The following is a 16,519-nucleotide window of genomic DNA, read 5'->3' as shown; positions in this document are numbered from 1 at the left end:
TGTGTGTGTGTGTGTGTGTGTGTGTGAATTAGGGAAAAGAGAAAGGAAGCATTTCCCAGATATTCAAGCTAATACTATACTAAATATTAAAACTGCAGAATTTCAGGATAATATCTACACACTGAAAGGGTCTTTCCTTACTCACATCTAAGAACCTTCCATTTCTTTATTTGTTTCAAATTAAATGAAATCTGAGTCCAAGCCCCTATTTGTCCAAGTAGAAAAGAAATTTCACATCTTTTTGTTATGGAGAACTCTCACCCTCTTGAGATTCATTTTGGAACCCGTAAGCACCACCATATTCCAAAGCACTTGGTTCAGGTCCTATGGCCTGTCTGCAATGGTCAGCAGGAATGCAGTTGCCTAAATCTGCTTGCTTTTTGAAGTTGACTGCATTACTGTTTCTATATTAAACTTGTACAAGGAGATTATTCATGAGGCTAGGAGCCTTACCTCCTCATGTGCAGCCTTTCTACTATGCAATGTTACTAACAGAAGTCCTATCACCTTTCTCAGGAGGAGAGTAACTAACACTTTCACCTGTGGGATCTATTCCCTCCTCCACTCTTCCTGGCTTAGACAGAAGTTTAAAAAAAAATCTATATGCATCTATCTGTCTATCTATCTATCTATCTATCTATCTATCTATCTATCTATCTATCTATCTATCTATCATCTATCTCTATCTATCTATCAATCATCTATCTGTCCATCTATCTATCTATCTATCTATCTATCTATCTATCTATCTATCTATCTATCTATCTATCTATCTATCATCTATCTCTGTCTATCAATCATCTATCTATCTGTCCATCTATCTATCTATCTATCTATCTATCTATCTATCTATCTATCTATCATCTATCTCTATCTGTCTATCAATCATCTATCTGTCTACTATCTATCTATCTATCTATCTATCTATCTATCTATCTATCTATGTCTATCAATCATCTATCTATCTATCATCTATCTCTATCTATCAATCATCTATCTGTCTATCTATCTATCTATCTATCTATCTCTATCTGTCTATCAATCATCTGTCTACCTATCTATCTATCTATCTATCATCTATCTCTTTCTGTCTCTCAATCATCTATCTGTCTATCTATCTATCATCTATCTATCTATCTATCTATCTATCTATCTATCTATCTATCTCTCTATCTCTCTATCTCTCTATCTCTCTATCTATCTATCTATTTCTATCTGTCTATCAATCATCTATCTATCTATCTATCTATCTATCTATCTATCTATCTATCTATCAACTCTGACCACACCTAATCTTTAAAGCCCTCCTTCTCTAGGTTTTGAAAACTAAAGCCAGGGGAGATTGTTCTCTAAAAGTTTGTAAACTTTTATTTTGAGACAAGATAGATAAAAACAATAAATAACCCTCTCAGTTAATGGTCTGGTCATATTTGGGGGAGGGGGGCTTAAGGGAAGGAAGTGACCATTACTTGTAATACTAATACAGTGTAGTGGGCAGGAAGACAAACTCTGCTCACCTAGGTTCAAATCCCTACTTCTCCACTTCATTGTGTGACTTTGGGCTGATTATGTAAACTCTCCGTGCATGTTTCCTTATTTATAAAGTGAGGGTATGTTAGTACCGAACTGATGGGGTTGCTATAAGATAAACAAGTTATTCCGCAGAATGGGCGTAGAAAATTGTAAGGTGCCTATTGAGCACTCTGGAAATGTTTCTTATTATTCGTCATGATCTGAGCCTGACTTATTTGAACTCAGTAGCCCTCAACATATAATGTACAATCTCATAACATGGCCTTCAGAATCAGAGGTTTAAATCTTGACTCTATCAAGTGTCAGACCTTGGGGGAAGCTGTGTCACCTCTGAGCCTTGGTTTCCTCATCTGGAAAATGGAGATATTAGTGTCTATTCATAGGATGATTGCAAATATTAAAAGAATTAACGTCTGTGAATCCTTTAGTGGATTAAAAAATGTTTAACCCTTGTGAGGAATTTATTTCCTTCTCTCATTACACACTGTCCAACTTTAAGATCACACCTTTGTCAAAGGACGCCTTGGTTCATCTTTCTTCTGAATCTCTGATTGCCCATTTTCCTGATCACAGGGCTAGATACAAAGTAGGCATACAATTATTATAAATCGTTGTTGAATTTATCTAACTCCTCTGGGACTGCAGAAGTAGGCCTAGATGGTCTTTCAATCGGCTGTCCCTGGTCATTAGAAGAAGTACACCATCTGTAGACCAGATCCACCAGCAGGACTCAACCTCCCCAGCTACCTTCATTTTTCATGAAGTAGAGCCTCGCTGGGAGAGTGTTTGTTCTTGCCATGGATGCTCTGTCTCGAGCCAAGTGGCCAGGCTGCCTGAATGCAAGCAGATGCGGTGTGCCTGGCCTGGAGGAGTCATCAGAAGGGCCCCCAGGTTGCCTGGGAGGATGCATCTGGTGCCCGTGTTGGGCCAAGTTTAACACATGGACCTGTTAGCAATATTAATGACTGTCCTCACAAGGACCCAGCCAAATGTCATTTATATTCAGCAGTCTTCCAACTCACTCTGTGTGGCCAGGCTGAGTGGGAGGAATAAGCAATGTGCTTTTAATAGAAATGGCATCTATTCTTTGAGGGAACCATCAGGGGCTCAGCTCACATCCATCAATTTGGTGTTTATTATTGTTTTTAGTCAATCAACTGTTAGAGAGTTATGGTTTTTGTACTGTGTGACCATCCTTGGCCTAGGCACTTTGTGGAGTGGCATAGAGGGGAAGAACTCTTTCCCCCAGAATATTGATTTACAAGCATTCATTCACTTCCCCCATTGTTATCAAAGTGTGACCATGTGCTAGGTATTGGTGATAACAGAAGAAACAAGAGAGAACAATGCAGCCTGAGACAGTCATAGAACATTTCACAGCAGGGAGGGATTTGGCATTGATTAAAGGATGGGACAGATTGGGATAGCTAATGTCTTTCCTGCTTTGGCTCTTTTAATTTAACCCAGCCCATCAATATGAACCATCAGAGAGATAATGCAAACAGATTCTCTAGGGACCCATTTTCTCTCTCAGTACTTTTCAGGCTGCCTAGTAGTTGTTGTTGGAGCTGCAATTTGAGTGTGAGAATGTCTATTTCTCAAACCTAAGTTAACATTTGGAGGCTGTTGATAAATAATGTGCTCTGGTTCTCTTATTCCTGGGCATATGATAGAGATAAATTTTCTTCCCCTTTTGAAATTATGTGTGGTCATGTGACTAACTTTGGCAAATGAAATTGAAATGGAAGTGAACTGTGTTACTTACAGATGGAAGCTTGAGAGCCAGTGTATGACTCCCAACAGCCCTTTCTGCTAACATGTCATACAAGTACATGCAGGGATGGATCCCCATTAATGTTGGTGCTCCTGGTGGAACTGTACTGATGTTTATCGTGAAGGAAAAGGGCATGCTTGATGTGTAAAGTCACAGAGATTTGGGACCGTTTGTTACTGAGGCATAACCTGACCCAACCTGCCTGAACTGAAAGCATAAGGCAAATACCAGTTCTAACAGAGGACCATTGTAGTCATGGGCAAAACAGATGGCTGCCTACCCCTGAGGATGGGGGAGTCTCAGAATTCCTCCAGTATTAAAAAAAAATTATCTCTCATACCTGCAGTCACAAAGAACCAGTAATTCTCACTTCCTTTATCTTCTCCAAATTATGGCAACATACTTCCTGTCAGAATGCAAATGTGATCCCCTACAGCTGCTATTTAGGCAGCTTCACAGACTGAGTTTCCAGCTGTGTTTCCTTTCCAGCCCAGTGGTTCTCATTCTTTGTGTTTGCACTGCCCTGTGGTCTAATGCTTCATCCAGACACAATGTGACTCACCTTTTTCCCTCCCTCAACTTTTAATGGGAAGAAGTTGATGAGAGCAATTTTCTTAATTGAAAAAGATCTTCCGTGCATTGTATTTAAACCTTTTACCTGGTACTGCTTATTGCTAGTAAAGTGTAGTCCTAAATACCATATATAATCATTTCAGTTACAAGCATTTGAATCCGACATTCTTCATGGTGTCATAGAAAGAACAAGAAGGTGTTTAGGTCTTCTTTGCCTTTAATCAGCTGAAGAAACATTGAATTACTCATTTCTGTCTCCTGGTTCAAGGATTCACAAACCTGGCTCTGCACATCCTCTGGAAAAATATATGATACATTAAAAATGAAGGGTTCCAGGAGAAAAGAAAAACTCCCCAGGGAATTAAAGCACAAGCAGCTCAGAGCCAGCTCGCAGACAGGACTTTGAGACTGAGAGCTTTAAAGTATTCAACTTCAGTGCTGTGCACTTGCAAGAGAGATAGGGCATGGGAATGGAATTGGCATTCTGTAGTTAAAGCAGAGTTCTGGCCCTGGGTAGAGAGGAGAAGAGTGTGGTATGAGGGAAAGGGCACTTGACATGGTATCAGGAGAGAAGGGACAACTTGTGTTCACAGAGCTTCACTATCAGGATGGAGGACTGAGGCTGACTATAAACATATAACTTCACAATTTATTCCAGGACATTCTTTTTAGTAAGATAAAGGCATAAATCAATAAATAACTTCCCAGCTGCTTCAGGGAATTTCCACAAACTGGTTTGTCCAGGAAAATGGCTTGCTTATTGGCTCCCTATCCAACCTAGTCTATTCCTCAGACTCACTTCAAGACCCCACTGAATTGTGCTACCAGTCCTAAACCACAACATTATGAACCAAGCCCAATGACAATTGATTTCCTGCACTGAAAGCTCTGCCTTAAGTCACTTGAGCTCAGACCCCAAAATTCTCTATTCTCCCAATCTCCTCCTTATGGGATGCTACTGTGGTTCTGCTGAGGTAATATTTCCATTTCTTGCGCTAAGTAAGAGTTGGTGAAATACAGTAGATTAGGATCATCCATCCATCCAAGTCATATGTCACCTTCTTCTTTAGAAATGTAAAAGCTGTCCCTTTGACCATTTGCCAAAAAATGGCAAAATATATTCTAAACAGCCAGTTTATTTTCTCTCACCTGTTTATTTACACTTGCTAATGAACTAGCCCAGTACCAACTGCACAGGGATTCTGGTTGTGTTGATGATGCATTTGAACAAATTAAAAGGAAACAAAAGTGCATGTTTTGGCCAAGGAGTCCGAGTTTCAAAGCCAGTCTGCGTTGCATCTTTTCCCAAGGGAAATTCAAACAGCTCTGTAAGAGAGAAGTATAGCTAGCACAAATGGAAATTCTATAGTCTCATACACTGGTGCTCCCTGCTTAAATTATCATTTCCAGTTTCATTACCGTCAAAGAAGTAGATATTTTTGCTGTTGATGATGATCCTATCCTCACAAAATACAAAGATGAGTTTGGGGTATTTGGATTTTTCTTTATGAAAGCTCTGACTGTAACACAATTTTGTTTGCAAACGAAAACTGCTTTTTTGGTTTTCTCCATTCTAAAATTAATTAGCCCTTTTTATAATTGTAGCTGGCAAATCTCACACTCCAACAGACGGCAAGGCCACATTTCTGCTAACTTCCTCATTGCAATGGTTTCTGCAAATCAGATCCATCTCTAACAAACTGGACACCAATTTTAGAATTTTGCTATCTAAACACAAACAGAGGAAATACATATCCCTTCCCACCCAGCAACAAACACCCAACACTTACTGAGCATCTACCACGGGCAGGAGATTCATTTCACGAATGCTCACAATAGCCCTATGAATTGGGTACTGTGATTAGGGTCATTTTAAGAGGAGAAAACAGAAGCAGAGTGAGTTTAAGGGAGTTGCCCTATGGCAGCCACTGCAGGATGTGGGGACCCTGGGATGAGATCTTTACCCACTGTCCCCACAACCTGTGCACCTAACCACATTCTCCATGGTGGCCTCTAGTTGATGCACAACAGAATTTATCTTACTAAACAAACCTAAAATATCTGCAGTTGGATTACTACGCTGTCATTTTTGTTTTCTTTTTTTTTTTTTGAGACAGAGTCTGACTCTGTCGCCCAGGTTGGAGTGCAGGGGCGCGATCTCGGCTCACTCAAACCTCTACCTCCTGGGTTCAAGTGACTCTTCTGCCTCAGCCTCCCAAGTAGCTGGAATTACAGGCATGCACCACGATGCCTGGCTATTTTTGTATTTTAGTAGAGATAGGGTTTCACCATGTTGGCCAGGCTGGTCTCGAACTCCTGGCCTCAGGTGATCTGCCCGCCTCGGCCTCCCAAAGTGCTAAGATTACAGGCGTTAACCACCGTGCTTAGTCTTACACTGTTTTTCCTTAAGACACACTCTCTCTCTCTCTCAAGGGAATGGCTCTTTATTTTACATTGTGTAACAAAAGCGGTAGTTTCTGCCAAATATAGAGGTGGTCTGTCAGCAGGCAAAGGCAAATGCAAGTTTCTGCTTCTAGGAATTGACATGTATTACAGAATCCATAGACTCTTGTGACATGTGAACAAAGTTGAGCTCCACTTGCTAAGAGGGCTACCCTCATCCTCCTGGGTCCTAAAGTCACCCAGACCAGAAACACTATGTATTGAGTATACTGTCACTTTTTCTCTCCTCGTCAGGGCTGGATGTCAGCTGGCCCTGACCAGCCCTTCTCTCAAGTCCTTTCAGGCACTCAATCAGCTGTCTGTTGCCATATCCTGGACTCTTTCCTCCCTTTCTGTACCGTTTTTCTGGGGGTAATGCATTTTATTATTTATTTCCAAAATCGTATGCCCAGAGGTTTTATGTATATTTAAAACTATTTTTTTCAAATAATATAAGATTAATCCATTCTTTTTACTTGTACTAGATCATTTGTCCACTGGCACAATAAATGTAAAAGAAAGATGCGACTAGATTAACTTTATTAGTAAGATTGTTATGAAGTCTCAAAGCCTTTAGGAAGAAAACAGAAAGATTACTGTTTTTCACAACTGGAAATTTTTTCAGGTGGCTCAGATGCTCTAGAAGACAGGTAGAAACTGTTTTACTTTTAATGTGTACCTGTTCAAGCTTCCTAATAAATCACTGTACTACACACTTTGGTTCTTATCCTCCCCACACACCTCTATTTAATTTGCAAAATGCAAAGATGCATGCTTCATCTGTGGGTGAATGAGTCTGTTTAATTGGCAAGTTGTCATGATTTTCAGTAATTATGGTTTTTTAACTATGTGAGAAAAGACAAATGGTACATTACAGTAACATCATTTGTCATTTGGTGTAACGATGATCTCTGAATTATAAGTGCTGTGTGCATTAATGCATCTGTTATTTCTCTGTGACAAATAGGGTGATCAAAACCTCTAATAGATTGTACTCTTTTCTCTTGACAGTTTTGTTTATTCTTTTTTCTGTGTTTAGAAAATCCACTCCCACTCATCAGCCTCTATTAACACCCAAGGCAGGGATACAGAACAAAGACTGAGAACAAACCAAGCTCTCCTCTGGAAAGCAAACCAAAGTAAAACTGCGGTTATTACTGGTGCATAGGGTACCCTTACAGGAGACTTGAGGAGGAAAATCGAATAATTGAAGCCACCATTTATTTGGCATCAACTCTTTGCTAGGTATGCATTATTATCCTTGCGATCTCCAGGGAAAAGAAGGCTGGGGGTGACGGGTCAGGGGATGGATTTCAAACAAGGTTGTTCAGCAAAAACACAAACCTTGTTTGCAGCCTACAGACGTACACTTTTTCATCTGGGTTGACTCTGCCATTTGAGCCAATGACGAATTGTGTGTGCGTGTGTGTGTGTGTGTTTGTGAGTTCGTGTGTGTAACATATGCCTTAATAGTGTATTTCATTAAAATATCAAAATAAAGACTATAATACCAAAAACAAAAATCAAAAAGATTTTATGTTGGGGGAAGACTTTGGGAGAGAGAGGAGATGGGAGGACAATGGCAGACACTGAAATTAGTTTGTTACATCTTACTTCTATTAATAAAAGGAAAGGAAGAGAAGTAAAGAGAGTGAATGACTAAAAGGATGTTGTTATGCTTAGTGAAATGAAATATATTTAAATAGAATATTATATACATGTCACATGTTTATTTCATTTCTGCTGCATCTCTTTTTCCCCATTGTCTGTCAGAACTTGGTTGGGATCCCACTTTTGTGGAGTTCCCCTTTCTCCCCTTCACTGGGATGAGCTCTGGGTAGGCTGAGGGACTTGCACAAATCATAGAGCACGAACTTACCTTACAGTGGTGAGACGATTCCATTCAGCATAATTAGCACTCAAAATACCCTTCTGTGAATGCATTCTTAGAAAACCTCATACACAGTTAATTTCCAAAAGGGACAGATTAAAAAAAAAATTACAAAAGAAGAAAGCCGCATCAACATCTTAATGCAAGTAAGAATATGTTTATAGATCATTAACTGCTCAAGGATATGAAAAGAGGGAAATTAAAGTTAAGTGTTAGGAAGCACTGTCTATTGAAGCTCATTCAGCAACAAGGATAAAATATTCTGAAATTATAATGAAAGTCAACAAGAAAAGTTAATTTTGTAATCAAAGGACAATGTTCCAACCATGCTTTATTAGGAAACAGGTTTTGCATAGTATAGCACCCTTTTATTAAAAACAAAAGTCAGCGGGTGACTATGATTCATTGTGCTATGACATCCTTCTTTTTAGAATTCATAACTATAGTTAATCTTATCCCCATTCACAGGAAGGTTGTGATTTAAAATACTATGTTGGCTAAATGCAATGTGGTATTCTGGATTTGATCCTTAAACACATAAAGGGCCTTAGTGATAAAAATGATGAAATCTGAATACGTCTGTAGTAATATGCCAATGTCGGTTTCTTAGTTTCGACAACTGTACTGTAGGGGTGGAAAGTTGTAGTCTCTTTCCTCACCCATCATAAGGTCACAGCAGACACTCCTGTAACAAAAGATGGGTTAACAAGAGAAAAGCATGCACATTTATTTAATCAAAGTTTTATGTGACGTGGGAGCCTTCAGAAATGAAGAGCCAAAGACTCAGTGGGAAATGTGCATTTTCATTCTTAGGTTTGATGAAAAACAGACAGTCAGGTAGAAACGTAACTGGATCGAAGAGTGTGATCTAAAGGTGACAGCCTGAGGGGGAGCCTGGCAAGGCCTGTGTGTTTGGATTCTTCCTGACTGATTTGTTTTATGCGACCACCGGAGCAGGCGCCAGAGATGAGGCACGTAGGCAAGGTAAAAAAACTTTATTAGCTAGCCAGTGTGAAGGAGGAAAGGGCGAGGTTCACTGGTCTCAGGCGGTAGAGGCCGAGGAAGTCGATCTGGCGTTCTCAGGCGAGGCTCCTAGGTCCGCATATGAGGAGGGGCTGAGGAAGTTCACGCAGATGTCTTCCGGGAGCGGCCTTTTATGGATGGGGCTTGAGGTGGGCAGGACAGGGGCGGGGGCAAGGGCATCTCCATAGGCGTGGCTGGGTAAGTTTTGGTTTCTTTATTTTGACGTCACAATGCGCAGGCGCAGACAATCGGTGTTGTTCCTGGGCACGGGAATTTTTCCTGGGCGTGGGAAAGTTGCTGATGGAGAACCCGGAACTGCGCCATCTTGTTTACCTTCTTTACCTTCTTTCATCTTGTCCTTTCTCCCTCACCCGAACACTGACCTCTGTGTGACCTTCCTTTCCTGTGGGTATAAGATAGGACACCTGTCACATGAGGGTCTTGGAGAGAGAGGGAGAGGGTCAGGGAGTTAACTTTCTAAGTTTTATGGCTGACTTTGGGGAAGAGTTCAAGTTTCTATGGCCTGGCTTAGGAGAGAGGGATTCCGGTTCCTATGGAACTCTTCAGGGGAAGGAACAGGGGTTGGAGTCAGGAGAAAAGGAAAAGGTCAGAAAGGCTTTGTTTCTGAGGCTTTTCCAGTCTCCTTTAGCTCAAAGTACCCTTCATGCCAGAGGACTATGCTTTGAGATATCATATTCTGAGTCCCAACAGTACCATGGCAGTATGAGCCATGGCACTAGCAAGAACTGGGTGAAGGGCATGTGGGAACTCTTGGTATATCTTCATGTATTTTCTATAAACCCAAAATTATTCCAAAATTAAAAGTTTATTAAGTAATTCTATTATGGGGAGTAGGGCTTAGGTTAAATGGCTAATCAATTACTCTGTACTCAAAAACTTTCTTTATGTCAGTGTTTGCTTTTAAAACTCTTAAAACTTCTTACCTTAAAAGTATACTTGACTTTTTTTTTTTTTTTTTGAGACGGAGTCTTGCTCTATCACCCAGGCTGCAGTGCAGTGGCATGATCTTGGCAAGCTCTGCCTCCTGGGTTCAAGTGATTCTCTGCCTCAGCCTCCTGAGTAGCTGGGATTACAGGCGTGTGCCACCACGCCAGGCTAATTTTTTGTATTTTTAGTGAGAAAGGTTTCACCATGTTAGCCAGGATGGTATCAATCTCCTGACCTCGTTAATTTTTATAAGTGATGATTGAATATCTTATCTTTTACTCTTTTTTTTTTTTTCAGTTCTCTTTGCTTATTGCTGCCAACCTAGTTGGGCAGGAGCATAGCCTGACCTCATTCAATTTTCCCTGGCAGCCGCTGTTCCCCTGGGCTAGTACAGGTTCTTACTTGTCTTAGTGGTTTTCCTTCCCAAAGTAGATCATCACGTATATGTACGTCACCTCCTCTGGGAAGTCTCCCCAACAACAAACCTCTTCCCCATTCCTTACTATTCCATTCTTTCCTGACTGTCCATCATCTCTTCTCTGTGTATGTGCCATTTAAGCTGAGCCCGGGGCCTAGCACACAATTGCATCTTCATGAATGTTTGACTGTGGGGCATAACCTTCTTAAGGAATAGCAAGTCCTGGCCCAGCTGCTAAGATGTACGTACGCTTTGCACAAAAGTGGAGCCCCACTATATTTTCAGTTCATTGAGGTTTTAGTTAGTGGGTTCTGGGGTTTAATTGAATAATGTGCTATACTGCTTTCCAATTTAATGTAATGTGACTTGTTTTTAATGCAGTTTTAGATCGAATTTTGTCCGGCACTCATTTTTTGAGAAAAGTCAATTTCTCCCAAGGTCCCAACACCTAGTGATTTTTGGTTTTGCAAAGATATCAATTTAGATGCCAAGAAATGAATTTATTCTTCAGAAAATGCTTTTATGTGTTTTGAAACAATGAATGAAGATAGGATACAATGACTTTATTTCATTATTTATTTTTTATTCCAGCAATAATTCTTGAATTACCTAATATTTTATAATTTAGTTATTCAATTGATAATATTTATTAGACACCTACTTTGTTCTAGGCACTGTACTGGGGGTAAAGCAGTGACAATGGACAGACCAGGACTCTCCTGGCTGACCATGCATTTGTGTGTGTGTGTGTGTGTGTGTGTGCGCGCGCGCACGCGCGTGTTGAGGGGAGGAGCATGCGAATAATAAATAAACAAGGGAAAAAAGCCAGGTGACATAAAAGACATGATGAGCCTGTGGTAGGGCTACTGATCTGAGTATGGTTGAGGATGATTCTTTAGGAAATAGTATTTAAACTTAGCGTTGAAGGAATCAAAAACGCTGAGCTCTGAGGAGCAAGGGGCCAATGTTGCAGGCAGACAAAGCAACAATTGTGAAGGCCCTGGGATGCGAATGAGTTTGAGCAGGGCTTAAGGGTCATAACAGAAGTCCATGTGGCTGTAATTAAGTGACCATAGGAGACAGAGGCGCACACAAAGAATGGAGCAGTGGGAAGGGCTGCTTGGCTTTGTTAGCTTGGGTTATGTAAGCAGAAGGTCTTGTTCCCTTTTCTGGTGGATCCTGTGGAGGTTACAAAGAAAAGCAAAATACATTTCTTTTTCCCAAGAAGCTCAGAGCATAGTTGGATTAGTAGACTACACAAGTAACTACCATATATGCAGTGTTTAAGAGCAGCCCTTAGATATATCAAGAGTGGTGTGGGAGAAGAGGAAAGGAATCCTCAAGGTCAAGGGGCAATCAGGCACACTTCATTTGGCTTTGAAAGTGGGATTTGATCCTACTATGCCTGCAACGTGTCTGACATTGTCAAACATTCTATGTATAAAGAAGAGTAAGACATGGTCCTTGCCATGTTATTCTCCATGAACTGCTGGGGGATATAGGAAGACAAAGATGATGCAGTGTGGTGAATGAACTCACAGCAATGTGCATGGAAGTAATGTGGCCAGATGTGTTTATGTGCCAAGCAGCCTACACATAATTTCACCCCCATGGGGAGAGGAAGCCAAGGACATGGTAGAATATTCAGTTGGAGGAAGGGTTTGAGGAATGTCCAGAAGTGAGAAAACGCTGAGCAGTGGTAGAAGATTAGATGGCTAAGACGGCAGGGTCACACTCGTGAATTGCTCACGCTGATAGCGTTTGTCCAGTAAAGTCAGACTTCCTGTATTGCATCTTATGAATTTGCATACCTGCCTTTTCATTATTAGTTGCACTTTGCACATGGTGGGCATTTGGTATAGTTTTGTTGAACTGATAAGTAAGACAACATATGAACCTCACCATCTGCCTCACACTTTCAATGGTTTGTAATTGCCACACTGCCATCAGAGTGATTTTTCAATATTTCCCCTCACTAATTAGTTTTGCGGAGCATTGCCAGGTGGCCTGTTCAACTTTCTCAGGACTCTTGAGGGTATCTGAAAAACCAACAATCCTACAACAAGGAATTTGACAAAATGCCATAAAACATGTTTCAGACATTGTATGGGTAGCCCACATAAAGAGATTAAAAATCTTTGGCAAAAAGGATCATCCCAGCCTTGTTGATGTCACCTGTCTTTTAGGTTTGGACCCCCAGGTTTTCTGGCGCTCACTGGGAGTGCTGGAATGTGTTGTGTCTGCGAATCAGTTAGGAGCATTCTCTCACTTCTACTTCTAAAGAGCTCTTCTCTGCTCGTTCCAGTTTGATCCCTTGGCCGCTTGGTAAGTTTCACATACCACAGGAAATTCTCTCTGCTGTGCATACTGCATAAAGTGACTTGCACAGCACCGAGGTGCTCTCAAATAGCCCTTGAAGGGCTGAGAAACTCGTCAATTTTCTTTGGGAGTTGGTGTCTTGTCTCTCATCTTGCCTTTTTATTTCTTCGTGTCTTCTTTAGAGATGTATCGCCACTGGGCATATATATCCTTATGGACATGGGAATATTTTCCAGGGAGCCTGGATAGCTATAAGAAAACACTTTTCTAGATTCTTAACTTCCATCTGTATTCGTCCCTAAGATTATTCTGCTCAAGAGTCCCTCTGTTAGTTCTTCTTCTCCCTTCCCCTTTGTTAATTGTTCTTTTTCTACTCTACAGGCAGGGAGAAAAGGCAAGCACCGCTCTCAGTTGTCTGGACAGTGCTCTGACCCAGTGTGTAAAACCTCTTGGGCACTCAACAAAAGGACAGCTCAAGAATGTTTCCTTCCTGAGGAAAAGGAAGGACAATGTTTCTGTGAGGAAGCATGTCCAGGCAAGGCACCATGGCGGGGCTGGGTGGTTAATATCTCAGAATTCTCACTCAGCAGCAAGGAGCTCATAGAAGCCATATGTAGTACCAAGTTGATTGACTCTAAAAATGAAGTCAGACTTTTTCTCTCAGAAATTTAACCTCTTTGATAGGTTTGATTGGAGACTGGAATTTTCCACTAATTGAATGAACAAACTCTGCCAATTTCAATCAAAATATACTAAAAGTATTATAAAGCATGTAATGCATGGGAAACCATATCTTTTGCAGTTATTAGAATTATGATAAAAATTTCAGATGTCAACCTAAAAATGCATAAAGACCCCACTGGTTTCACAATTTTTCCGTGGGGTAAATGAACCAAACAGTTCTCACTGTTCAGTCTCCAGTCCCCACTTGTCCATGCTGTCTCTTTTTAGATTTCCTCTTTCAGTCTCAGCAGCGGTTCCTCAAAACGTGTACATGAGATAGAAATAAAATTATGTTTAGAAAAGATTTGAGTACTTAGAATATCACAGTGGACTTTTTCATGTGAAATATGATACATTTAAAGTTCTTTACACAAAGGAATAAAGTTGATTCCAAGGCTCTTTTTCATATCCTGACATGATCTACTTTTGCAAACATTATACTTAAGGTATTCAGTTTGCATTTTTGAGGAATCAAAGCCTTAGGGACTTAAGTGGCTGCACAATCTAGTAGATTATTAATGAGCTTGCAGCTAAGTAGAAAGATAATTAAGAATTTATTCAGAGAAAGACCTAATTCAGGACTGCAGTCTAGGAGATGGGGGTGCCTATTCAGCCCCTAAGTCATGAACAAGAGGCTCCTTGACAACAAGTTCCTTCTGGATGAAAGCAAATCAGAGTCAAGTCAGTTGTTGGAAATATTCCAGCCTAAAGGGAAAGTTATTTTAAAAGTATGTCTTATTTATTACCTAAGTGTCAAAGGAAAGTTGTGGCATAACCTGGGGATTAATTCAGTCATACGCTTGAGATGAAACATAGCCCCCAGGAATATTTCCGTGTGCTGAGATCTATCAAACCCTTGGCACTAATGGGTACACCTTCCCCTCTGGTCAGCAACATAACAAATAAACTCTTGATATCAGAAGACTTGCTGAGATAGGACAAGCATGGTGTAATTACATATTTTCTCTTTCTTTGAACTTTGGAACTAGAAGTGCACAAAGGAAAGTTATCTTAAGTGAAAAAAGTAGTTTGCCAAGCAGGACAGAGACAAGTGAATAGCATATGAGTGGACAATACCTTTGCCCAGCTGGAAGTCTTTGTGGCATGATGTAAAATGGGACTGCTGAGGATTGTGTAATTTGCTCAGAGAAGCAAAGATGCAAGAAAAGGCCTGAGAAGCGAGGAACAGATTTACAAAGAGAGAGACGGAGAGAGAAAAAGGGTGGTTGATTTAGAATGACAAAAAATATTAGTACAAATATGTCTAGGGGAGGAATGCAAATGTGCCTGAAGAATATGAAGAGGATTAGACATTAGAAGACCATACAGATTTTGCTAAAGCAGGAGGTAAGCTATTTGAAATAGAGTGGTAGCCCAGAGTCACCATAAGATACAGAATAGCCCTGGGGTGACAATGTTATCCAGTGAAAGGATCAGCAAACTATATGGTCATGGGCCATTCTGCCTCACTGCCTGTTTTTGTGTGCTCCAGGAGCTAGAAATATTTTTTACATTTTTAGAATGGCTAAGAAATATCCAAAGAAAAATATTTCATGACATGTAAAATCATATCAATTTCAAATTTCAGAGTCTATAACTAAAGTTTAACCTGGAACACAGTCCTGTTTGTGTGTGCATAATCTATAAATGCTATAAGTGCAGTGTTGAGTAGTTATAATGGGGCCATAGGACCTGTGAAACCTAAAATATTTATTATCTGATGCTTTATAGGAAAAAAACTCCAACTCCTTGTCTGGAAACATTACGTTAGGCTTTCAGCCAGATACACATTTTGATTCTTTTACTTTTCTCCTATCACCTGGATTAGCTAGACTCCCTTGGTTTTGGTTTTATCATCTGTAAACCGGACAATAGATAAGTAGTATATTTTGGTGACTCTATGGTGATGACTGAAAATGTAAAAACGTATGCATTAACTTGGCAGTAATTGTTAAAAGTTACCATTAAACACAAACCACTTATCACTTTCTTACCTAAATGTAATTTATTTTCCTTTTCTATGGATTGCAACATCTGTCCTTTTTTCCAGGAATTATAAATTATTGAAAAGTCCACACTTGTTGTATAATAAACATCTCTTTCTGAAGTTAACACATCACATTGACTTAAAAATTATTTTAAAAAACAAAAAAACAAAATAAATTTAAAAAAATTAAAACAACTTTTAAGCTTTCTTCTCTATCTAAACATAAGAATAAATTACTTTTTCTTCCTCTTTACCACCAATCTTCTATATTTATAATCTCTGTTTATTTACTCTTTATTCTCTCTTCACTTTTTTTCTATCTTGTGAAGTCCTAATTGGTAGGTCAACATTAACTCCCAAATCACTCAATCTTATGGACAATGTTTAGTCTTCATCAATCTTGACATCTTACAAGCAGTTGGTCTTGTTGACCATTCCTTCATATGAATCCTCTCTGCGCTTGGACCAACTCTGCCCTGGCTCGTTTTTCACTGACATCTCTTCTCCCTCTCTTACTGGCCATTAAATGTTGTACATCCTAAAGACTCCTCCCATCCTGCCCTCTTCCCTGTCAGTAACACTTACAAATTCGGCCATATACATAAAACACAGACCTCGTACACCAAACCTCTTTTCCATTGGCTGCCTGCTTGACATCTCTTCAATGTCTTCAAGTTCTTTTAAACTCAACCTCACTTGAACAGTGCAAGATGAAAACAACTTACAAGTATGAAGCTCCTAAAACCTGCGTCTGTGTCATTTGTGTTTGAGGATAAAAGAACCAGGGCCAGCATGGTGTTTTAGAGTGGAAACGATGTTGTCATCCAGGCTTCTGGGCACATGTCAATGGCTCTATCTTTTTGATTTCATGTAGCCTGTCAGATGTGC

Source organism: Macaca nemestrina, chromosome 11 (assembly GCF_043159975.1).
Source record: "Macaca nemestrina isolate mMacNem1 chromosome 11, mMacNem.hap1, whole genome shotgun sequence".
NCBI classification, from domain to species: Eukaryota; Metazoa; Chordata; class Mammalia; order Primates; family Cercopithecidae; genus Macaca; species Macaca nemestrina.
Note: the sequence above shows the minus strand (reverse complement) of the source record.